Source organism: Cetorhinus maximus, chromosome 11 (assembly GCF_964194155.1).
Source record: "Cetorhinus maximus chromosome 11, sCetMax3.hap1.1, whole genome shotgun sequence".
Classification (NCBI taxonomy): domain Eukaryota; kingdom Metazoa; phylum Chordata; class Chondrichthyes; order Lamniformes; family Cetorhinidae; genus Cetorhinus; species Cetorhinus maximus.
Genome location: NC_135889.1, coordinates 52,715,658 through 52,740,460, shown reverse-complemented (window position 1 = coordinate 52,740,460; position 24,803 = coordinate 52,715,658). Strand labels below are relative to the sequence as shown.

The 24,803-nt window shown below is 41.1% G+C and overlaps 1 protein-coding gene across 1 annotated transcript in view; it reads left to right on the top strand.

Moving 5' to 3' along the window:
• Positions 1–24,803, top strand: part of itprid2 (ITPR interacting domain containing 2) — a 186,261-nt gene that overhangs the window by 51,872 nt on the left and 109,586 nt on the right. The window lies entirely within an intron of this gene.

Sequence of the window (24,803 nt, the reverse complement as noted above, 5' to 3'; positions counted from 1 at the left end):
GGAGCCAGGAATTTACAACAACCTGTCAATCAATGCTTTTCTCACCAGCTGCAATTGAGCTCTAAGATAAAAGCAAAAAACTGCAGATGCTGGAAATCCAAAACAAAAATAAAAATACCTGGAAAAACTCAGCAGGTCTGGCAGCATCTGCAGAGAGGAACACGGTAAATGCTTTGAGTCCGTATGACTCTTCAACAGAACTAAGTAAAAATAGAAAAGAGGTGAAATATAAGCTGGTTTAAGGAGGGGACAAGTAGAGCTGGATAGAGGGCCACTGAAAGGTGGAGATTGCCAAAAGATGTCATAGACAAAAGGATAAAGAGGTGTTGAAGGTGGTGATATTATCTAAGGAATGTGCTAATTAAGGGTAGAAAGCAGGACAAGCAAGGTACAGATAGCCCTGGTGGGGGTGGGGTGGGGTGAAGGGAAGGGATCGAAATAGGCTAAAAGGTAGAGATAAAACAATGGATGGAAATACATTTAAAAATAAAGCAAATAGGTGGGAAAAGAAAAATCTAAATAAATTATTGGGGGAAAAAAGTGGGGGGGGATCGGAAAGGCGTTGGGGATGGAGGAGAGAGTTCATGATCTAAAATTGTTGAACTCAATATTAAGTCCAGAAGGCTGTAAAGTGCCTGCCATTTCAACACTCCACCCTGCTCTCATGCCCACATGTCCGTCCTTGGCCTGCTGCATTGTTCCAGTGAAGCTCAATGCAAACTGGAGGAACAGCACCTCATCTTCCAACTAGGCACTTTACAGCCTTCCGGACTGAATATTGAGTTCAACAATTTTAGATCATGAACTCTCTCCTCCATCCCCACCCCCTTTCCGATCCCCCCCGCTTTTTTCCCCAATAATTTATATAGATTTTTCTTTTCCCACCTATTTCCTTTATTTTTAAATGTATTTCCATCCATTGTTTTATCTCTACCTTTTAGCCTATTTCGATCCCTTCCCTTCACCCCATCCCACCCCCACTAGGGCTATCTGTACCTTGCTTGTCCTGCTTTCTACCCTTAATTAGCACATTCCTTAGATAATATCACCACTGTCAACACCTCTTTATCCTTTTGTCTATGACATCTTTTGGCTATCTCCACCTATCACTGGCCCTCTATCCAGCTGTACCACCCCCCCCCCCCCCCCCCCCCCCCCCGCCCCAAACCATCTTATATTTCGCCTCTTTTCTATTATTACTTAGTTTGTTGAAGAGTCATACGGACTCGAAACATTAACTGTGTTCCTCTCCGCAGATGCTGCCAGACCTGCTGAGTTTTTCCAGGTATTTTTATTTTTGTTTTGCAATTGGGCTGTAACTGGGGCACGCCTCTTTTCAGCAATCGGACCCTGGAGTTTTAAAGAAACAAGACAGGCTAAATGCACCTTGACCTCAGCAACAGAACACTATTATATGATCGAACAGTCCCACCATGACAAAACACTATACCACTTCTAAGCAACATAATAGGGCATTTGCTAGGAAAGTGTAATTGCAAAAAACACGCAAGAGAGAGAGTAAATATGTGAATGAGAGAACAAGTTCTAGATTTTTTCAGATATTGCAGTGATTGGCTCTTATAACCCATAATTCAGAAGGCCAAAGAAACCTGCAATCGATGTTGTATTTTAGTCACTCCAACTTCCTACCCCTTGACTATTCTTTGAGAAAGTGGTGATAATATTGTTATTATCCTTAGGTAAATAGATGGCTATAAAGGTTGTCAGGCAGATTATATAAATGGCTTTGTTTATTGTGGTGTGGATTAAACCAATACTAAATATCCCAGGTGCTCCAACATCATGGCGTGCAATAGGCTTGATGGACTATCTGACTGTCTCCTTCCTCTCAATTTTGTATGTTCTCATTTTGACAGTCATGTGCACTCCTCTGCCCTCAAAGCAGCATAACCTTAAACGGAATTTGTGCAACATCATGGGAGAAAGCACAAGGGGACCAAGGGGAGAGCAGGAGCATGGCCACAGCAGAGCACATTGTCCTGCGCAATGGCCCACCCATAAGGTTGGCCCCGTGTCATGGATCTGTGGAAAGTCTTTCTGGGCTCTGGGGGTCCACTTACTCCAGTTTGAGAACCACTGAGTTAACATTTATGAAAAAATAAATTTGAATGATTGACATTTGGTTTTCTACAATCCTTGTGTTTAAGTAACTCCTAGGGTATTTGCTTCAATTTCATTGAATCTTTTGACAGATTGGTGCAAATCCTTTTTATATTAACTTATCTTTGAGGAATTATTAAGGTGAGTTGTTGAAGTTTTGCCTAGAGGAAAGTTGGTACAGCTACTCTTATTTCAGGTTTTGATCTTTTTTCCATCCTTCTCTGTGTATATTTTGTTTGTGATTCTAAATCTCAAACATAACGTTTTGGCCTAGATTTTCATGGAGTTGCGGAGAGTCTACAACTTATCCAAACTGGCGCTGGCTTATGGCAAATCCATAACCTGTACCCAGAAGCCCCACCCCCATTTCCGCCAGATCCTATTTTCATTGGTAGGGGCTGGACCGTGACTCACACTTGGGGGAAACCTGAAATCAGCAGGGCCATTTGAACTCATTGCTGAGTTCAAACGGACCCCATTTTCACTGGATCAAGGGCCGTATCCCGCAGTGTGAGAGTTATAAATTTTTTTAGTGTAGACGTAAATGCACATAAAGGCCGAATAAAGTCTGTGAAACTGTCAAGCTGTCAAGTTATTTAAATGACCAACCCTTAATTTTGTTTAAAAAATAGTCTGCCCTGTGTCTGTGAGTTGAGAAAAAAATCAGTGCTTGCAGTTTCAATAAATGTTTGTTGATATACCGTAAATGCTATTATTATAGCATTATTACTGCTTGACTGCTTCCACAACCTGCCATTATGGCAATGGAGGGGCTGTAAGTTCAGTTTGATTGATAGCTCCATGAGGCTGTTAAAGGATTATCCATCTTTGTAACATTATGAATACAAATGTTTATTTTTATAAAGGATAGGTAGTTGAGGGGATTTACACGTATTGAATTCGCTTTTATGGATGAGTGATTATTTTAATATATTGCAGTTTGTACTAGATACTTACAATTTTATTTAATCTTAGCTTGGCTCCTGAGATCGGTCCAAGTTGAATACTGGGTGAGTTGGCATGGAGGGTGTAAGGGCAAAGGGATAGGGAACATGAGTTGGCATTAAGTTGGCAGAGGGTCCTTAGAGGACCATAGGGATGAGTGGAAGGGCATGGGTTGGCATGTAAGGTATAATATAAGGAGCCATTGGGGTGGGTGGGGAGGGGGCATATGTTGGCATGAATTAGCAAGGACAGGGATTGGATGGGAGTGTTGGGTGAGGGTTAGAGGGCAGGAGATTTAACAACATAACTGGGAGAAAGTCTCAGAGAACCGAGGCGGTCCTATGAACTAGCCTGCCATGGAATTTGGTAGCCCCTGTGGCTGCCTCTGATCTGTCCGGGAGTGGTGATGCCCACTTTAGCACACATTGGCTCCACTCCCCCCCCCCCCCCCCACCCCGAATGAAGATCCTGCCATTCAGGGCACCTTTCCTTGAAGTGCATGCCTTCAATACTGCTGCCAGGGAGAGGTCCCTGTGAAGGCAGAGTCCTCTTGCAGCATTGAGATTGTCTAAGCATTTGAATTTACTTGCAGGGGGGCATGAAAGTTTGCAGGAGGTAGTGGTCCGACGAACCCACTTTGCTCCTGACACACCACCGCCCTCCACCTTCCCCTACTGCATTTCAGCATCTGGTTTGACCCAGTACTGGTGCTTTGCTGTAGTTTGGTTTGGTCCTTTGAATAAAGCTAGTGTGTTTGTCTGAATATGGTATGTGTGAATACATATTTGCATATATATTTAAATCCAGTAAAATTATTGTTTCTTAGAAGAAATTCTCTAATACTGCCACAGGACTTCATTATATCCCCAATATACCCTGTCAAATACAGTTAAATGGAGTATCTTCATAAGATAACAGCAGTTACCAAAGATGCTATTTCTGATTTAAAATTGCAACTAGAAATCTCAAAAGATAAAACTGTTTTGTTTGGAAGTATGTCAAGGTTGTAGTAAACACTTGAGGGTTGGATGCCTCTAAGCCAGGAACTCCTTATTGTATCTTAACTTTATTTTCGCAATTAGAGCACAACATGCTTCTTCCAGTCCACAAATATTTTTGCTGCTGCATCACCTGGAATATATAATGGAAAACAGGACATAGGAAAACATGCTGCACTTGTTCTGGCAAAATCTGTTTTTCAAAAAAATATTTTTCATTTTGAAATCAAGGTCTCTGTTTCTTGTAGGTTTCTTAACGAAGGGTTAATGGGGATTGCATATGATGAACTGGATATTTGTCTTTTTCTCATTGCACATTGAATATGTGCTAAATAGTGTATATTTATCTAATCTTTTATCTTCAATTGATACATCAGGGGATAGTTGAATAAAGTTAACAATGCACACTTCTGTGATGTGTTAAGGTTATAGAACTTGTGCTAACTTGAAAGTGTGGAGTATGCCTATTAGTAATCTTCTCCTTGCCTCTTCTTCCGGCTTTTTATCCTTTCCACAATCCACATTGCAGAATCCACTGAATTTCTGTTCACATTCTATATTTACTGTGTTCTCTTAACTGTCAAATATTGTGAAATCTTCACCAATGCTATGAAAGTTTTAGCTTTGTGATGTAATCTAAAATGTTACTGTTATCTTGAGCGCAGAATGAGATGTTTCCATTTTGATCCATCAGTTTGGATGTATAGATAATTTGGTATTAAAATCTACTCTGTTAACCTTGTGCATTCTGTGAAATTTGCTATATGGTGGTTTCTCAATGTGAAATAAGGAGGTTGGTGCCTCTGTGAGGTTAATCATTTAAAGGATAATCTTTCAGTGCTAGAGATATATTTATATAGACATAATCCTTTCCCTCTTTCTCTATCTATCCATGTATATTTGAGACCTGGTAAAGAACAAACATGTTTGAGCCTGGTTCTTGTTTCTGAAAGAATTTGTTTGAAATTAGCTATGTTTGCTTTGTTTAGTTAGGAATATAGTAAGAAAGAACCTGAATTTATGAAATGCGTTAGTGTGTTTTCAGTATTAAATACTGAATATCTTCACAACCAGTAAATGATTTCTGAAGTGAAGTTGCTCTTGATACATGGCCAAACATGGCAGGCAATGAGTGCACAGCAAGATGTCAGATACAGAAAAGACGCTGTATTTTGGTACGATTGGTTAGTGAGAGTGCATCATTGTGTTAAGTTTTGTTTTATCTTATCAGAATGTTTGTTATGTTTATGCAAAATTGTTTCAATGGAATAGTAGCTATGATTAAAATTTTAAAACAGCAAAACAAAATGTTTGGAATATGGCTTAATGCATACAGTGTTTTTCAATTTGTCAATATATAAAGTATGCAAAGAAGGAGGTCTTGATGTAATGGTATTTATGCTTAATTAATTAATTTAAAACACTACATGTATATAGTATTTGTATCATATTGAACAGGAATCACGGTCATCAAATAAAACCTACTTTGCATTTCATCACATCAAGTAGAAGGATACGCTAATGTTTTTATAACAGAATTTGTGTCATCACTGTGGTTTGTTGATTTTTTTTTTTAAACATTTGCTACACAAGACAATTTCATCAGGTGTCACTCTTCCAGTGAGGAGAAATTAACAATGAGCGCCATTCTTTCTCAGACCTTTACTATTTGTAATATCAGTATACTGGTTTAGAACAATATTTTGTAAGAGGATTGAGCACTTTTTATTGGATGCCAAATGTTAATCGAAAGGTTGTGAATTCTGATCTAATTGTATTATTTTGATTAGGGCCCGTAGAAAATAGTCACTTATAAATTGAGAAACTTCTTTGCTCAGAGTGTTGAGAGTTGGAACTCACTACCAGAAGGATTAGTTGAAGCGAATAGCATAAGTCTATTTAACGGGAAGCTAGATAAATACATGAGGGAGAAAGTGTAATAGAATGAGCTGATGGGGGTGAGTAGAGAAATCACAGCTGTGTAGGAAAATATTCTGAAACATGTCATGGAAGAACATGGAACATGTCATGGAAGACTCATGGAAGAACATTCAGCAGTTGCTGCAAAATTGCAGAGGGTTTAAAATCGAGAAAATTATATTAGGTTTTACAGGGTGAGCTGAAGTTGGGTGAGTACTGGCCTGTGTGGTGCATACATACTGGCATAGACCTGTTAAGCCTGAAAGGCACATTTCTGTGCTGTAAAAATTCTATCTAACTGAAGATATTTACTTTGAGAATCCAACATTTCTTCTCTTATGAAAGACCTAACATAATATTTCCATAATTTAAACCTCTGTAATTTTGGAGCAACTGCTGAATGTTCTTCCATGAGGGTAAACATGTTTCAAAATATTTTCCTACACAGATGTGATTTCTCTCAGCCACAGTTGCTTGTTGTAACTGGGATATTGTAAGCTTTGCTTTATTTGGCTGAAAAGGTTATAGGCAAACTGACATACACCCAATTAACTATATTTATCCAAAGTTTTGCTTCTGATAAATTGGCCTAATAATTCAAAAGTGATTAATATTTTCTTTGACATATGCAATTTACAGGTGACACAATAGTTTCCACTTCATCATTTCCTTTCACAGCAAGATAAATTGATACTGGTAATTGAGCGTCTCTTTAAGATTCCAATTGCAGTGTTTTGGGAGTGGAGCAGGGGCGTTGGTATAAAAATCCCTCTAGATTGCTGCTGCTGCTTGTAGCTACTCCTACCAGGAGATCTGCTGTCATGGTATGTCACGCACGCCTATGTTGTGCCTCCCTCACACATCCACTGTAGCTTGACTGCAACTACTCTGTGACATTAATCATCAACTGCACCTAAGTCCACCTGTCTTTCTGCTTTCTTCCACTTTGCCCTCAGGAGAGATCGCTGCAGCTTTTCAGCTCTGATCAAATGGCTGAAACCCTGACATTTTCTTTTCTGGATGTCACTTTTTAGAGTTTTTTTTTTGCTCTTGTAATTTCAAACACCCCTTCATTTGTCTTATATCCTGTATTTGGAATTTTTAGCATACACCTTAGCATCCACATTTCAAAGGCCTCTATTTTCTTCCAGAGCTCTTTATCTATTCTCCAGATTTCTGAGGCATACAGGAGAGTGGATAGAATGTAGCATCTTTGAGTTTTTTTCCTTGTTTCAAGCTTGAATTTTCTTGTTAACACATCCTTCATCTTCACAAAATTACTTTTGGCTATCTCTATCCTTCTAATTCTGGCATTGCATCTATGATCTTTTGTTATCATTTGTCCTAAGTAGGCAAACTTATCTACTTCTTCCAGTGTGACACCATCCACTTCACTCTTCACTCTAGTTCATTCCAATGTATTCCTCCTGACAACCGTTATTTTTGTCTGTTTGGTGTTCACACTCGATCCATTTTCTAAACTTCTAGATTGTACTTGATCTACAATATTTTGTAGGGCCTCTTCTGATTCTGCCATTAATGCTGTCTCATCAGCATACCGCAAGTTTATTACCTCCTTGCCTCCAATTTTTACCCCTGGAAGCACCCCGACTCTCTGAATATTTGTCGTGTACAGTTTGAATAATTTTGGCGACAGCACAGAGCTTTATTGTAATATTCTCTTCCTTTGAAACATATCCGATTGTCCATCTTCTAGCCTGATGATCGCGCTTTGGTCCAATGGATAAATCTTTACTGTCAATGTCACATTTCAACAACACATATGACTATGCTCTTTTTTGCTTCTAGATACTTATTGAAGATTGTTCTTAGGTTAAATATTCCCTCCCTTGGCCCTACTCCAGGACTCAATTGCAAACTGTTTTAAAAACAGGATTTTAAGTGTGTGCAAACTGTGACATTGACCCGAACTTTCAACCTTGAGGCAGGTAGCGGGTGTTGGGAAAATTCCCAGTTCTGCCGGCCAGGCTTGGGAGCAAAGTGCCCGCAAAGGCAGGACCGCCATTGCTGGGGGTGGGTGCAGGCTGGATTTGGGCCAGCTGACCTAGGAAAAAGTTTGGAGGCAGCCACTGGGCCATAAGGGGTGGGTGGAAGGGCAGAGCTTGGCACAGAGGGCATGAGGGACCATAGGGGGAGGGTGAAAGGTATGAGATGGCATGGATAGGTCATGGAGAGTGTTTTTGAGGGTGAGGGGACAGGCTAATGTTTGTCTAGGCTCTCAGCCAAGCATACATAATAAGACTTGGCTGAGACCTAGACATTTATTATGCTTGTTGAAGCACATGCACCCCAGGGAAACTATTGCTTGATTGACAGCTCAGGCTCTCTGATTTCTGCTGTCAATTTCACAAGGTTTATTTACACAAGGTTAAATGATTGCAAGGGTTTGTCGCCTTTGTTCTTGATACATTAAAGGTTTAGATGATTGACACTTTTATTGCCTTCAAAGTGAAATGACTTTTTTCACATAGTAGAAAGTTATTAGTGAGTTACTTTTTTTAAAGCAATTTTTTTACATATCCTACTGTCAGTACAGGGTTCATTAGTTCTATACAACGTATAGCTGGTCAATGGGCATGGAAGTGCCAGAGCTTGGTATGAGGGCATGAGGGGCCACAGAAGGTGGGTGGAAGGGCATATCTTGACATGGAGGACATGAGGAGGACCTTTTGAACTTACCTTTTAAAAGGTTGCCTTATGCAGACTAATGTTCACAACTCCTCTGAGGGGCTGTGAGCCACAACTCGGCCTGACTCCATGAAAATTATGGAGGAGTCGGAGATGCCTATTTCCACAATGGAGCTGATCAGATCAGGAGTGTCGGTTGGGGGTTTCTGATAGGAACCAGCCTGCACCCTTAAAAGGCACTCCCAAAAACCAGACAGCTCGGGAATGGGGTTGGGAATCCTGGAATTGGGACCCCCTCTACCATTTTTAAAAGGCTCCTGGGTTTTCCCACCTCAGCAAAAATCAAAACAAAAACAGAATTACCTGGAAAAACTAAGCTGGTCTGGCAGCATCGGCGGAGAAGAAAAGAGTTGACGTTTCGAGTCCTCATGACCCTTCAACAGAACTGAAAAATCAAGGCCGTTATCACTGATTGTCACAGGGTTGCCCTGCAATTGAAACTTGGTTTAGGTTACTGCAGTGCTGTTAATACTTATATTGCCCTTCAACAGTAATTGTGAATAAGTACTTTCATAAAAACATTTTCTGGAAAAGTGATTAAAATCTCAAGAGAATGTTTGTAATATGGGGGCTTTAGGCTCTCCTTCAATCGCTGATTTTAGTGATCAAGTAGACATGACTACAAAGTGGGAAATTTTACTGCTTAGATCAACTTTTCTACGAGTGAAAGAAGGAAAGCCTGAAACACTGTTCTAAGACCATTATTGAAAATGGTCCAATTTGGCAGAATAAGCATGTTCTGCTCCACTGACCCCTTCAGCCTATGATTAGCCAAATGGACATCGCTTTGTTATGAATGGATCAATTCTTTCTGTCTGACTAGTTTGGTCGGATGTTGCCCATGTAAGAGGTTAGTGGGTTTAGCTGATGTGAATCAGTTTTGTACTCTTTCTGTAGTAATGTGATATGCTGTACAATTATTGTAACTGATCTGTTCTTTGCTTGCTGTTTCACTTCGAGCACGTTCCTAGCTGATAAATAGTGGCCATCTTCATGATAATGTGTTGCAATCAAGAGAACAGTAGGACAAGGATCCCATTAACTGGGATGAAAATGACTACATTGTTCAAAGGTTCTATAAAGTAGCTGCTGTTCTCAAGGTTTTTGATTCTGCTGTTTGATTATTTAAGATCGCCGTTACATATTTTCCACTGAGCAGATGGCCACAGATAAGCTGGTTATTTTGTCCAAAAACGATAAATGTCAGTTGTGCAAGAGATTTTATAAAATATTATCCATTGTCCTGTGACCATCTGCTCAAAAGAAGATTGCAGGGATTTTCAAAGGTAGGAGACCAGGCATGTGGCTAGCATTTTTAAAAAATGGTACAGTTCAGTCAGTAATTGTATTGTGATATGACACTGCGCCACATAGTTTAGGGAGGTCACTGGTTTATGTTGAGATAAGTGATTTTAGCAAGGTTGGTGCAACTGGCCTCAGCATCTCCAGATATGGAGCAAGAAATGTTAGCGAGTGTTCCTGCTTCTGTTTATTGTTCAATCATTCCTTTTGGAAGATTGGTTGCGTGATCTTCTGGAGAGCATAGGATTGGATTTGGCAGTGACACCGTGATGGTAAAATAGTTTCGTATTTGTTGTCCATGTTTGAATATGAAATATGCCTATTTAGGCAAACTACCAAAGAAGCTTCAGTTGCCAGGGTAAAATCACTGCATCGTAGTTATTGCCATTTGGGAAAAGAGGGCTAATGGGAGGGAAGTAGGTGTGAAATGCTGGTCTACATGTTCAGTTATGATGCTGATGAAGAACTGTATATCATGTTCACCCCGTTACAAGCATCAAATAGTGCAACCTAAAGGTTAAATGTGCAGAAGGGTATTTTTATGGAGAGGGGGACTGTGGAGAAAAAGAGGAAAATTGTGAGATGATTTTAATGTAAAACTCCGAATAGGTGAATATGTCATTGCTAGTTGTGAAATATTTTTACATATCTTCACAAAAAGAAGTTGACTGGACAATATATTAATCAGAAAGCATTGTCATACCAGAATATGTGCAAGTATGAAATGAAAAAATCTATTCAGCTTGTCAAGTTTATTGTTCTACAAACTGCATACTTTATCCATTTTACTTAATCTCTTGAGGAATGCGAAGCGCCCACAGGTAAAATGTTCAAATGATAAATCTTATCAAAATGCTTCTTACTTCTAAAAATGGAGTGAACGTTCCAGGAAATCCATCCAACAATAGAATTGAAAGTATTTGAATTACCAATTAATTAGATTATACAGATGCCATTTCCATGGATTCAGTTCTACAGTAATTTTAATGTTCTAATTATCTGTATTCCAACAAGTTTTAATCATATTGATCCATCTTCTTCAAACAAAATAATAGTGACACAGCAATAACTGATTTAACTTGCGGTCTCTTTTCTACACATGTTATTTTGTGATAGAGAAGAGGCTCTCCTAACATTAGACCTTGTTTCAGGCTTTTTAATGTTACATTTGTAACCTTTGGTTATGCTACTGCTGACTTTAGTTAAATAGCTGGCTTGCATCTATAATATCCATGTTTACCAGCATTGCCCCATTATTTTTGTGACTTTGCTTTCATGTAAAGAACTTTTCTTCTTGGTCCCTTCTAATTTAAAGCCAACTCCCAGAACCAACCTGTTTGCGCTCTCCAATGCGTCAATGCCCTTTTTGAAATTGGATATCTCAACCTTCGCACACTACTAAATGTGGCTTTACCAGTGAATTACACAAGGTTAAACAACATATTTCAACTTATCAGACACCCTTGAGATACACTAATACCTGATTAGCCCTGTTGACAACAGCTGTACTTCCCACCTTCATTGTTGGACTTACCTTTCACCGAATGTACTGTATATGTTTCACCTTTCTGTTTGTGTCCATACCTTACATTTAAGTACATTAAAATCCATAGAGCTATTAAAAGGCTAAGCATTGTAACATGTTGGCATCCAGCCTAATTCTGTCATTGCAAATGGATTGTCTCTGAAGAAACGTTTTGAGCTTATCAACATTGGATGGCTGGTGCTGGTTACAGGTCTCTCTCTGATGTTTATTCAGGGGGGCAGTACGAGTTGATGAACTAGGAATATCTCACAAGAAATATAATGCATGGTGCTGAAGTATGATGTCTTAAAGATAATTGTTTTAAAAACTAAGCCCATTAATAATACTGCTGTACCTGCATGAATTCATTTTGAATAATTTGTAAATTTGAAATGTAATTGGTCTTAGTGTTTTCTTTGCAAAATAAACTGCAGGCATTTGACTCACTTAGGCTTGGGGTTTCAGCTATGTAGACTCAATTACCAATAGTTAGAGTCCCATTGAACACCTTGTTTATATTGCGTATTTTGTGGGAATGAGGGGATCGCCATTCAAGGTGAATGTGTTTCTTTTAAAAACATTTCACCCTATTTCTGTGTGTAGTCAAGATATTTAACTAACTTGGTTTCATGAACCTTGGAAATTGTCAACAGTTATGACAGAAAATGAATCCAGTGCTATTCAGTCCACTTGACAGGATGTTAAAAAATCTCTAAGGTATGTAGGAACCTGGTTCATGCAAACCATTGGATGCTTAAAAATCAACATGATTTATTGCCAAAAATTACGCAATGAGATATATACTTTTAACTTAAGGAAATATTTCCAAGTACAACATTGAACCTGTGGAGCAAGGAATTAGTCTAATCTAATTATAACACACATCAATTCGACTGGTACACAACTTGTAACCAGAAAGGATTTATATAGTTGTTTAGTTTAAAATCCTATCTATCTTAAACATCAATTGACAACTTCTCATTCAAAACACATTAAAGATTTCTTGTGAATGGAAAACCTATATTTAAAACTTCATTTTGAATACTGTTCTATGGCTCCCAAATTCAGATCTGTAAATTGTCACCACTGGATCTCAAGTCTTTAGGCCATTTAACATCTGGCGTATTTGTTGGTTGGTCATCCAGACCACCAGTCTTAATGAGTTCCTATAATTTTCCAGTTAGCTTACACAGGTAGTATGCTGAGCCCCGGTAGCTGTTGTGTCATATGAAAGCACCAATGTTTTACAAGTATGCCATGATGGGATGACAGTGTGTTACCAATTTCCATTGGGCATTAATAACATGTTAATGATTGGGCATTAATAGTATGTTAGTTATTAGTGCTACAGCAGATGATGTTTGATGCACTTGGAACTCTGCTTGTTGGGATGGATACGCTCTAGTGAAGCAGGCCCCTGTATTAGCTGAACATCTGAAAACTCTCAATGTATTTATGCTGTCCCTTTAACTGATCACATTTGTTGCATATACATGGAAATGCAGATTATTATAGAGTTCTGCATTTATTGTAATCCTAACTGGAGTATTGGATTCAGAGCCTTAGTATAATTCCATATAAGTATATACTACAGACTGCTGGACTGCAGCCAGTAGCAATGGAGATAACAATAGACTTGCGTCACTTTTTTAAAATGTTTTTGAGCGGGGGAGCCACAATTTGAGCTGAACTATTTAAAGATGGTTTATGTCTATTGTAAAAATGACAACAGCAAAAACAGACACAAATGGATTTTTTTTTCAGATTAGAATCTGAAATGAATTTCATCAACTTTGAAAATCTTGAGCTTCTTATTTGTTATTAGCTGTAATGAAAGATGTGTACTCGCAAGAACCTTAGATCCAAAGGAGGGTCTTGTCAGTATTATGTTTGAAATAATCAATACCTGGCTATTTTTTAAGTGTCCTTATTGCTTTACACCTATGCTACATGCCACTTATTTTATCATGTGTTTTGTATTTAGTATCGCTTTGTCCCATGGAGCCTTCCAATTTTGGATGTCTGCTGAGATGTATGATCAGGGGTTGTAGTGTTGAAGTCTTTCCTTGAAGGGAAAATAACTGGCTAGCTGACCTAAATCAAAAGTGTAGTTTGTGCTGAAAGTCATCTGGAAACTTTCTCTTCTCCTTAAAACACTTAGTGGATCTTGTAGAAACAAATTCAGAAATAGAAATTGTCTATTATTGCTTCTTCTCTCTGTTAAATAAAACTTGTTTTTGCTTTTCATTCTTTCTTCTTGTGTAACTTTGGCATGGGAATAAATTCCATGTCACTTCAGGGGGACACAGTACCAAACATTATAGCAATAAATTTCAAAACTTTTTTGCTGCCTTGTCAACCCCAAGTAGAGAATAAAGCCTCATGCTGGTTCCATGACTTTATTGCAACATGTTCTAAGCTAATAAGTGCCCTTGGAAAAGTTTTTTTGCCTACATCAATGCTTGTGTCAGTGTCTCTTTATATGTACTCAAGTATTCACCCAATCAATTTCTCTGCCTATATGTACTTTACTTCAATTGATATAATTAACATGCTGCTTTGTTGAGACTGAGGCATCTTCTTGGAACTGGAATAATAGGGAAGTTAAGGACAATGTGTGATTAAAAGAAGAGGCTTATGATGTTGCAAAGAATAGTAATAAGTCTAAGGATTGGGCGAGTTTTGCAAACCAGTAAACGTCTACCAAAAAGTTGATAAGTAGGGAGGAAATAGAATATGAGTGAACGAGCCAGAAATATAACAGTAGATTGTAAGAGCTTTTGCAAGTATATAAAAAGGAGACCAACTAAAGTAAGCAACAAGTAGAGGCAGAGACAAGAGAAATTATCATGGTAAAATATGGTAGATGGTAAACTAATATCTTTGTGTCTGTCCTCGCAGTAGAAGACACAGATTAGCCCAGGGCTAATGAGAGAGAGAAAAACCTAAAGAAATTAATATCAGTAGAGATAACATTTTGGAGAAACTTAAGGGACTAAAAGGCAACAAATATTCAGGACCTGATAGTCTCGATCCTATGGTTCTTCTGTACAAAGAACACAAAGTTAGCATGCAAGGCCAGCAAGCAATTAGGAAGGTAAGTAGCATGTTGACCTGTGTTAGAAGAGAAGTGGAATACAAGAATAAGGAAGTCTTACACCAATTGTATAGGGTTTTGGTGAGCCCATACCTGGAATACTGTATGCAGTTTTGGTCTCCATATCTAAGGAAGGATGTACTTGCATTGGAGGCAATACAGCAAAGGTTTATTAGATTGGTTCCTTGGATGAGAGGATTATCCTATGAAGAGAGGCTGAGTAAATTGGGCCTATACTTTCTGGTGTGTAGAAAAATGAGAGATGATCTCATTGAAATATACAAGATTCTGAAAGGGTTTGTCAGGGTAGACACTACAAGTCGCTTCCTCTGACTGGGATATCTAGAACACAGGGGCACAGCCTCAGGTTAAACTTTTGTTCATTTAGGGCTGAGATGAGATGTATCTTCTCTCAGGTTGTGAATCTTTGAAATTCTTTACCCCTGAGAATTGTAGATGCTCCATCGTTGAGCATATTCAAGGCTGAGATAGAGTTTTGGTGTCTCAGGAATCAAGGGATACAGTGAAGGGGTGGGCAAGTGGAGTTGAGGCAAAAGATTATCCATGATTGACTTGAATGGTGGTGCAGGTTCAAAGCACTGTATGGATCACCCCTAACATTTTTAAAATGTTTTTATGTTCTTAAAACAAGCATGAGCATGTTTATCCATTTCCTTATGGAGGGAGGAGGCAAGATTTTAAAGGACTAAGAAGGGTTTTCCTAGCCACTGCCCAAAAATCTTTTTAAATTTCTAATGTGGCAACATGATTCCTTAGCATTCTTATCAACTAAGTCAAGAGCATGTACCCAAGTTAAAGTACCCAGCGCTCTCTTCCAAAAGGTTTGCATCTTCCAGTTAGGAGTTTTAGCAGATTTTGTGGAGTAGTAATGATGAGCAGGCTGCTGGTGTTTTCCTCCAATGGCTTTATGCCTTGAACCTTTTTATTAATTTGTCTTTTGACCTTGTGTAGTACAACGTTAGTGCTGGGGCAGTGTAATTAATTGGGCGTTTCTTTTTCCCTTCATTCAAATAAAAGCCTCTTGGGAACAAACCTTTTGACTCCTTTTTAAAAAATGAACATGGTTTTAATGTAGAGACCTGACATATTTGATTTAAGAAGTTGCTCGAGCCCCACATGGCTGACATCAGCCAGAGGCACTGTTGAAATGGTGGTGGTTGGCATTTTTTCATTCCTGGATGGAAGGAAAGAAGGAAAAAAGACTTGCATCTCACTAGCATTTTTCATGACCAGCAGATGTCTTACAACCAATGACGTATTTTTGAAGGCTCAATATTTTTCTAATTCATTCCTCCCTGAATTGTATATTTTATTTGTGGCAAGAACAAAAAGACAGTGAGGTTGTAACATGGTCATTTCTTTTAAACTGTAAAATGAAGATAATTGATAAATTGGTTCTTTTGATTTTTGACATTAGTAAAATAGGCATCTGATGCAGCCTTTAAAGTACAGGCGGTACATTATTTGGATATGTGGGTAGATTTCTTTCTCCTAACAAAAATTTGATTTCTCTGGATCAGCCCAAAGATGTGTGTCCCTATTTTTTTTTAAACTGTTCCCACAAATATTCTTGTCAAAAAATGATTACACTGATGTACCCTGCCCCCCTCCAATTCCAAGCCATACTTGCACATGCACACTTCCTAGAAGTCTTCTCCAGAGAGTCACTTTTGCCTGGGGCAGGTCATGTCTGTCTGACTTCACTGAAGAGAACATAGCTCTTGAATTTTAGCCATGCCATCAGGGCAACATGCTGAGTGGAGCCCCAGGTGCATGACCACAGGGACTATAGGGAATCTGGGAGTCCATTTCTAACTGGTCATAGAGTGATCATGGCACAGAGGAGGCTATTCAATCCATCAAATTCATGCCAGAGTTCTCTACCTGCCAGTGTGAGAGTTTGAAACATGATGCCGACCTGCTGTCTTGCAGAGATACTGGTAAGCAGTTGGGAACTTTTCATTTTAATGCTAAAACTATTTAAAACCAATTTTAACTTTCGGAATTCAATAATTTTGAGAGTTATTTCAAGTGGAAGGAATCAGTTTTGTATAGACCATAAACAAATATTAAATAATGTAAATGTTGAGGATTATTTGAACCAGTTTTTGTTCCTGGTGGCTGATATTAAAAGTTTGTGCTTTCGTGTTGAATAGCTGTTTGAAATATTTCCTTATAGTTGTGGTGCTCTGCTGTACCTCAGTGTGGTATTTTATTCCCTTTATTTTAAGATGAAGATAAATTTTTCCTCTAGAGGTCGTTGAGTCTTTGGAGCACTTCCTCAGAAAGTGGTGGAGGCAAGGTCATTGAATATTTTTAAGGCAGATGTAGATAGATTCTTCAATAGCAGGAGAGCCAAAGGTTGTTGGGGGTAGGCGGGATGTAGAGTTGAGGTGACAATCAGATCTGCCTTGATCTTACTGAATGGCGGAGCAGGCTCAAGGGGTTGAATGTCCTGCCCCTAATTCGTATGTTTGTATAACCCTTTGTCATGATTTAAAAGGGGAGCTTGTAAGCTTATTTCAGTTTATTGTTGAAGCTGCTTCCTTATTTTTACTTATAATTTACAGGAAGGCGATATCTTTTCTCCCTGACTTCACTGTACTGTGTGTAGCTTGTTACTTCTGAAGAACAAAAATAACTAATTGGTTTAAACAAAGTTGAAAACAAAACAAAGTTGAGTGTTTTCAGCATTTTCTGTTTTCTTCTTTCAGATTTCCAGCATCTGCAGTATTTCCCTTTACTAAATGAGTTGAATTATACAGTAAAATCTTTGTTGTCCGGCATACTCAGGGAATGGGTGGTGCTGGACAAGGTGCGGTATATCTTTGTTCAGACGCAATAACCAAAACTGAGCCAACAATGTAATAATTTCAGTGAAAAGCCTAAAGACAACTTCTGCAGATTTACAATCTATTGTTTCGTTATTAGTATTTTTGAAGAATGCATTATTTGAACACTGAAAGTGATCAGCTTTTGAAAAAAAAATCAAGCTGTCAGAAATTCTGGTTATTAAGAGAATTCTGGTTGGCTGAGTGCCAGATAATACAGTTTACTTTCCATATTACAGTATTAACTGATGTGAAGATGAATGGTACATTTTATCAGTTAGGGAGATGTGTATCTTAATTTTGTGGAGGTAGTTGTTGGTTTTAGAAACGTTTTACAATAATTGTTGTATTTCAGAAGGTATTTATAAGATTTGAAAGGGTTAAAGGAAGAGCCAAGTTTCTGTGCTGCCAGTAATACAAAACATCAATCACTTCCCCTGGGCTCATGATGCCTGACTTTTGAATTGAAGAAGTTGGGATGCAGCCTGAATTGAGTACTACCTTTTGCAGCAATCTTTTCCAGTAGCTGCAACAGAGGAGAAAGTAGTTCACACCTTTCACAATGTACTGTAAACTGTTTTGACATTGGAAAGAGATGTCTTAGAACTTGTAGGCATAACATCAGCATAACTGTATATCATTTCGGAGACTAAAAATAGTAAGGCCTGTTTGCCTTGATTTGATATATTACAAATTACAGCTAAAAGACAAAATAATTGCATTTTAAAATATAAAGCCCCATTAGAATTGCTGTTGGGAGACTAAACACAACATATCTTAAGGTTTTGTGGTGGTCTGTAGAAACAGTTAAAAGGAGCCATGAATATTTAGCCACATATATTTGGATTGCATTTCTCCAATCATACAATGCCATCATACTACGGGCTTCTGCACAAGGATTATAGGCGCCTGCATTGAAATGAGGATCCATCTCTAATTTATTGTATTCATGTTTATTTCTGCATTTCTGCAGTTTCAAAAGAGTGAGGCAAATGGCTCAATTGTTGATACCTGTGCAACAGTTCTCGGTTATAAGAACCAACTTTTGGGTTTTTTTAAGCCACTTTCTGAGCTGTGGATTCTGGTTGCACACCTTTCCGAGCAATTGAGATTTGCTTGTTCACTTCCTGAATTTAACTAGAAACAAACTGTCATAATATATGCAAATAAGTGACTAAGAATTCTGAAAATCACCTCTATATGGAAATAACCGGTTTACAATCTTGACTATAAGGAAGTTTTCCTTTCAGTAAAACCTTGTTCAGTCAAATCCCAGGGCATCCACCTCCAAATTCTTGTTAAGCAGAACTGCGTAATAGCCAACGAGGCCCCTTTCGCACGTGAATGCATCTTTCTGTAGCCCAATATGCCTACAAGCATGGTCTATGACAGATTCAAATGCCTTCACCTTCCCTTTGATTGACAACACTTTTAACTTTCTCACAGGTAAGCCATATTTGCATGTTTTGCATGTCCTTTTACAGCGATGTCAATTGATGGCTGGCGCTCCATGATTTCGTGTTTTTGCGTGGTCTAACCCTGCTCTGGTTGGCACAGCCATGTGACAAGCGTAGACAAGCTCAGCTGATCCAGAGTTATCAGTATTGAATTTCAGCTTATCACAGGCACCATTCTATGGGATTTGCTATTCTGCCGGTGTGAATGGTTAACAACTTCGACATAACCAGAATTTCCTGTCATCCAAGTTTGACTCATTGAAATTTCGCTCTATATCCAACGTACGATTTAAAAATTTAGTTATTTATAATTGTAATAAACTATTCCTCACTTTTGTTTGGCACTGTATGAAGTAGGATGGGATGCTAAACTTGAGGTTAACAGCTTCTAAAAATGAAAAGTTTCCATTCAGCTTTGAAATATTTTAAAGGAATTTTAGACTTCTACCCTTTATTTAAACTGCGTATATTGAATCAGAGCTGTGCATTCACTCATTTAGTACTGTGTGCTTCTGTATGATCTAAGAATGTTTATGACAATCTCGTCGTATTTGAAAGCCTTTGTCAAACTTATGTACGTGATTGAGAGGCTTCTATTCTCTTTTTTGGTATCTCAAATGGAAGCAACAAAAAGCAAACATGCCAACCTAGAAAATGAAGAAATGCTGACTTTTTTAAAAAATAAGTAATGACATTGAAAGTGCAGTGGGGTTTGGGTTTGTATCTTAAGCTGTAGGTATAACTTGAATCCCTTCAATTGTGCTGAGAAATAAAACCATAAGTAGATGAATGTTTGAATGACACTACAAGTGTTAAAGACTTGTATTTGCCATTTGGAAATTAATGATTTTTCCTTATATTTGGAAACCTCTTTCTCCAGTAGCAGCAGATAACCTATAATTGGGAAGAAAATGTTTCAAGTCAATGATTCAAGCTTTGATTGCCCACCCATTTCAATTGGGCCTGTAGGCAGCACCTATATATATATATATATATATATATATATATATATATACACCTTTCAAATGTTCTTCCCATCATCTCATGGCAAATGTTTGTATATATCCATAGGTGTCTGGGGGCTTACACCTGGAAAATTTGAATGTTTGCATTAAAAATTGTGCATCCTTGATAATGTTAAAGACGTTTTGGGCAATATGCAACACTAGAGTTGACAGCAGAGCAACCAAGCTATTACTGCCTCAAAAACTAATTCTACAGGCACTCTTCCCTCACCTTGTCCCATTCCCCCAACTCATCTTTTCCCTCCAAAAAGAATGATATTCTACCACATTGAACTTACTTTGCACCCACTTTTAACTGACCCCACTGCCATCATGAAGTCACTATTTCTTCCTCCAAATCACCAGTGCTCATTTTTGTCTTTTTTTCCTCAGTTCAGCCTAGCACTCTTCCCCTCCCTCCCCAATACACCACAAATTGAAGTGGCACTCTCATCCTTCCTCCCTGCCATTCTGGTGATCTCACTTCCTCCTTCAATGTCACATTCTTCTCCCTCCATCTCCACCCATATATTCGCCCTCTGTTCATCACGCCCAGACCCCACATCCCAGTTCATGTTGGCATTCTCTTCCCTCTGGTAAGTTGATGCTTATAGCCACGTCTCTGCCTCTTAGCACCACACCCTCTTTCTCCTTACTCTTACCCTTAGCATTGCTCCAGGACTTCTACGGAAATCTGGTGGCTGCTGTTGTATATCAAAGTGGTTAAATTTTTTTTTTGTAAAAATATACTTTATTCATAAAATATCTTCAATCACATTCCAAACCATTTCAAAAACACCATTACAAGGGTACAATCCAGGTTAAACTTTTACAAATGTAACACCAGGTGCATCAGTACAAACAATATTACAATCATTTACAGCCTTTCATTTTGAGCTGTACAGCCCGAGGGGCTCTAAACAGTTCCCAGTCTCTCGGTGCGCTGTGGCAGAAAGGTCTTAGACAGCGACCCTTCCCCATTGCGCCTTTGCGGCAGCTGCCCCAAGCTTTAGTGCGTCCCTCAGCACGTAGTCCTGGACTTTGGGTTGTGCCAGTCCGCAACAATCGGTCGGGGACAACTCTTTGTGCTGGAAGACCAACAAGTTTCGGGCAGACCAAAGCGCGTCTTTCACCAAGTTGATGATTCTCCAGCTGCAGTTGATGTTTGTCTCGGTGTGTGTCCCTGGGAACAGCCCGTAGAGCACAGAGTCCTGTGTCACAGAACTGCTCGGGATGAACCTCGACAGCAACCACTGCATCTCTCTCCAGACTTTCTTTGCAAAGGCACAATCCACAAGGAGGTGAACAACGGTCTCTTCCCCACCACAGCCACCTCGAGGGCAACGTGCAGAGGGGGTGAGACTCCTGGCGTGTAGGAAGGATCTGACGGGGAGGGCCTTTCTCACCACCAGCCAAGCTACGTCTTGGTGCTTGTTGGAAAGTTCTGGCGATGAGGCATTCTGCCAAATGACTTTGACAGTCTGCTCGGGGAACCATCCCACAGGGTCCACCCTCTCCTTTTCCCTCAGGACCTCTAGGACGTTACGTGCTGACCACTGCCTGATGGACTTGTGGTCAAAGGTGTTTTTCTGCATAAATTTTTCCACCAGGGACAGGTGGTACGGCACGGTCCAACTACTTGGAGCGTTCCGCGGCAGCGTGGCCAGACCCATCCTTCGCAACACCGGGGACAGGTAGAACCTCAGCACGTAGTGACACTTGGTGTTTGCGTACTGAGGGTCTACGCACCGCTTGATGCAGCCACACACAAAGGTGGCCATCAGTATGAGGGCGATGTTGGGCACGTTTTTTCCCCCTTTATCTAGAGGCTTGTACATAGCGTCCCTGCGGACACGATCCATTTTCGACCTCCAGATAAAGCGGAAGATAGCTCGAGTGATCGCCATCGCACAGGAGTCTGGAATGGGCCAGACCTGCGCCACGTACAGCAACAGCGAGAGTGCCTCACACCTGATGACCAGGTTCTTACCCGCAATGGAGAGGGAGCGTCGCTCCCACATGCCCAGTTTCCTTTTCACCATAGCCACTCGCTCCTTCCAGTTTCTAACGCATGCCCCGGTCCCTCCGAACCATATCCCCAGCACCTTCAGGCCGTCAGCCCTGACAGTGAAGGGGACAAAGGATCGGTCAGCCCAGTTCCCAAAGAACATGGCCTCGCTCTTCCCATGATTTACCTTGGCTCCCGAGGCCAGTTCGAACTGGTCGCAGATGTGCATCAGTCTGCGCACCGACAGCGGATCCGAGCAGAAGACGGCGACGTCGTCCATGTACAGGGAGGCTTTTACCTGAGTGCCTCCACTGCCTGGGATCGTCACTCCTCTTATGCCCGGATCCTTCCTGATGGACTCGGCAAAGGGTTCTATGCAACACACGAAAAGGACAGGCGAGAGAGGACAGCCCTGCCTGACTCCAGATTTAACCGGAAAGCTATCTGTTTCCCACCCATTGATTGAGACTGCGCTACTGATGTTAGTGTAGAGCAGTTGGATCCAATTTCGAATTCCCTCCCCAAACCCCATTTTGGAGAGCACATCCCCCATGTAGGTGTGCGATATTCTGTCAAAGGCCTTCTCCTGATCCAAGCTGTTGAGGCAGGTATCCACACCCCTGTCCTGTACATAGGCAATCGTATCCCTGAGCAGCGCGAGGCTGTCAGAGATCTTCCTGCCTGGCACAGAGCAGGTCTGGTCAGGGTGAATCACCAATTCCAGAGCGGATTTGACCCGATTGGCGATGACCTTGGACAGAATCTTATAGTCCACATTCAACAGTGAAATGGGTCGCCAATTTCTAATTTCCTCCCTTTCCCCCTTGTGCTTGTAGTTGAGGGTGATGATGCCTTTCCTCATGGATTCTGACATACTACCGGCCAGGAGCATACTCTCGTACACTCCTAGCAGGTCTGGGCCGATCAAGTCCCACAGAGCCGAATACAACTCCGCCGGCAAGCCGTTGCTTCCGGGAGTTTTACTCTTCTCCAAGGACTCAAGGGCCTTAGTCAGTTCATCAGGAGTTAGCGGTTTGTCCAGGCTCTCCCGCGTACTGTCGTCTAAGACCTCCGTGATAGAGGACAGGAAGGACTGGGAGGCCGTGCTGTCCGTGGGCTTCACGTCATACAATCCGGCATAAAAGGATTTGCTGATCCTCAAAATGTCGGACCGTGATGACTTTACTGAGCCGTCTTCTTCCTTCAGGCTGCTGATCACAGAGCTCTCTCTGTGTACCTTTTGGAAGAAGAAACGTGAGCACGTCTCATCCTGCTCCACGGAGCGGACTCTGGAACGGAAGATGATCTTGGAGGCCTCCGAGGCAAAGTGCGAGGCTTGCTGGCTCTTCACCTCTTGGAGCTCCTCCTTGACATCGACCCCCATCGACTGCAGCCAGAGCAGATTCTGCATCTTTTTCTGGAGTCGGGACATTTCCCTCTGTTCCTTTCTAGCTTTCTGGGTGCCTTTGAGGATGAAAAACCTCTTGATGCTTCCCTTGATCGCTTCCCACCAGTGTGTCAGGGACTCAAAGAGGGGTTTCACGGTTCTCCAACCTTTGTAATCCCTCTTGAGCTCCTCAATGTTCTCTGGGGTCAGCAGTTGCACATTTAGCTTCCATGCCCCCCTGCCCACCCTCAGGTCCTTCTCCAAGTGGCAGTCCGCCAGTAGGAGGCAGTGGTCAGAGAAGAACACCGGCTTGACGTCGGTGGATCTGACTGTGAATGCACGGGACACAAACAGGAAGTCTATCCTGGAACGAATGGACCCGTCTGGCCGCGACCAGGTGTATCTACGCTGCGCTCCGTCTGCAGGGTTGCTGAAGACGTCGTGCAGCTTGGCATCCTTAACTGTTTCCATCAGGGATCTGGATGTGGCGTCCAATCTGCTGCCGGCCCTGCTGGATCGTCCAGCCGCATCGATGATGCAGTTGAAGTCACCGCCCAGAATGACCGGCCTGGAGGTCGCCAGCAGCAGTGGGAGCTGCTGAAAAACCTCCAGCCGCTCAGCCCCTTGTGCCGGGCCATACACGTTAATTAACCGGAGTGGAGCGTTCTTGTACATTACGTCTGCTACGAGGAGTCGCCCGCCCACCACCTCCTTAACCTCGGAGACGGTGAAGTTGCCTCCCCGCAGCAGAATACCCAGGCCGGAGGAACGAGAGTCGTTTCCGCCCGACCAGATCGATGGCCCATGGGACCACCATCGTGACCATTGCCTGTAGGAGCTGAGGTGCGGTATCGCACACTCCTGCAGAAACAACAGGTCAGCTTTGACCTTGGCTAGGTAGTCCAAGGTCGCAACACATCGCGTAGTAGATTTAATGCTACGCACATTTATGGATACAATCTTTAAACCCATTTTAAAGCATTTATTCTCCTACCAAACCCACTGTCTCTGAGAGTCCCAGACCTTTAGTCTGCTCCTTCATACCCGTAGTGAGCTCAAATTCCTTCACTTTGGATGGGCTGAGGTAGATCTCCTTGGCAGTGTTCTGCTCAGGTGGCATCTGGAGGTTCACGTAGAGAGCGGGTTTTGAGATGACCTTTGCTGGAGAAGCTTCTCCAAAACTCACCCCCTCTGGGGTGTTGCTGTTCCCGGCTTCCTGGAGCTGGGGTGCGATGATTGCCTCACTGCTCCCAGATTCCAGGGGCTGTGGTGCACTGGCCTCCTCAGGTTGCAGGCAAAGTTGGGGTGCGCTGGTCTCCTTGTTGTCTCCAATTTTCTGGAGCTCGGGTGTCTCGTCCTCCAACGCCCTGGAGCTTTGCCGCCTCTTCTGTCGGTGCCGCCCTGGCACTTCATCATCCGAAGAGCTGCTGCCCTTGTCATCCATGTCGGATGGGAGACGCCTCTTGCCGCTTCTCTGG